General features: G+C 41.4%; 1 pseudogene; it reads right to left on the bottom strand.

Annotated features, from left to right (window-relative positions):
• Positions 1-492: 492 nt before the first annotated feature.
• LOC112622624 lies at positions 493-1,145 on the bottom strand (annotated as a pseudogene).
• Positions 1,146-1,798: the final 653 nt, after the last annotated feature.

Here is a 1,798-nt window from a genome sequence, read left to right as displayed (position 1 = left end):
TGTGGTGGCGCATGCCCACAGTCCCAGCTACTTGGGAGGCTGAGGCAGGAGAATCACTTGAACCCGGGAAGCAGAGGTTGCAATGGGCCAAGAATGCACCAGGTGACAGAGCTAGACTCTGTCTCAAAAAAAAGACAGACTTCAGAAAAGAACATTACTCAAAATGCCTTGTGTTTAAATTTTAAAACTTTATTGGCTGACAGAAAACTGCCATACTTTCTTTCCACTACCATCCTGCTATTCCTGAAATAAATTTGCAAAAAGAAGCATAGACCAAGAAGGGTTCCTTAGGTGCTCAACAGAATTTAAAGAAGTGGGAAAGATAAGTTTACAATTAGAAAATAAAACTTTTCTCTCAGTTAAAAAAATTTTGTTTCTTTGTACATATGTAGAAAACTCCTATTTATAATGTCTTTGGAAGGATACCCCATTTTGTAATTGCGGTCTTCCAGATTCTTCCGGGTTACAGATGATGGGATGTATTCCACGGTACTAGCATTTCCGATAAATCCATGTTGTCTGGAAGATACTTCCTTTCAGCTTTCTAACATAAAGAATTAGTAGAGGGGCAAGAATTCTTTCCCTGTTAGTTTCCACAATGCAGCCATTTAACACTATCTCATCCAAAATGATGTGTACTTTATCCAAATTAAACATTTTATCTAATTCACTCACTCGGCTGAAATACTCATCTAAAACTTCCACAAAATTATGAATGAATTCATAAATAGCCATCTCTGTCTCAGTGTCATCAACTCCAACCACAATGAAGAGAGCTGCATACTGCTGATATATCAGCTTAAAATCCTTCTATTCAATGAAAGAGCATTGTTCATTGGATCGGGAGAGACATCTCTTTATGATTTCTGTTTCCAGAAGTGTATGCTTATTAATATCTACATGTTCATAGTACTTAGAAAGTCGAGTCTGCCCTTGTTTATTCACCATGAGGAAAAATTTTATCATTTTTCTTTCCTGGCCAGTATTTTTCCAAATGTAGTTGAAAAGTTATGACAAGGGATGGCTGTAACTGGAACCTGTGCTGCTTGGAGTGTGATGGTCCTCTCAACGGCTTTTCCTGGAGTCCCCCTCCCTCTTTCCCGCAGTAGCTTGCTCCCCAACCTTCACTAGCTACGCAGTGCGGGCCTCCTTGGGGCAGCCGTTTTGGCTTTTAGTATGGCGTCTGCCATGCCTGGCTAATTTTTTAAAAAAAATTATTTGTATCAATGGAATCTCCTTGTGTTGCCCAGGTGTTGCCCAGGCTGGTCTCAAACAACTGGACTCAAGTGACGCTCCCACGTTGGCCTCCCAAAATGCTGACATTACAGGTGTGAGCCACCACTACAGTCTTTCTAAGGGAAAAACAGGTCACCCACAAAGCATCAGAATTGAAATAGTATCTGCAATCTCAGTTTGAAGCTAGAGGACAATGAACAATGACTTCAAAATTTCAAGAGTAAATTAATTCCAACTTAGAAGTCTGTTTCCTATCAAACTGGCAATCAGACATAAGAGTAGAAAAAAAATCTTCCAAACACCTAACACCTCAAGAAATTTATTCCCGATGCAGTCTTTTCCAGGAAGCTACCGGAAGAAGTGTTTCACTGAAGAGTTAAACCAAGAAAGAATAAGCCATGGGATCTAGGACACATGAGAGCTCACTCAGGAGAAGAGTGAGAGGAATTTCCGGGGGGGAGGGTAAGAGGCAGTCTCCATGTGGCATCTGTACAAGAGGGCCAGAGGGAGACTAGCCCAGCCTGCAGCAAGAGGACAGGTGAGTCCTGGAGCAAGGGGAAGG

This window comes from Theropithecus gelada, chromosome 4 (assembly GCF_003255815.1).
Source record: "Theropithecus gelada isolate Dixy chromosome 4, Tgel_1.0, whole genome shotgun sequence".
Taxonomy (NCBI): domain Eukaryota; kingdom Metazoa; phylum Chordata; class Mammalia; order Primates; family Cercopithecidae; genus Theropithecus; species Theropithecus gelada.
Note: the sequence above shows the minus strand (reverse complement) of the source record. Positions and strands in the feature narration are given on the sequence as shown.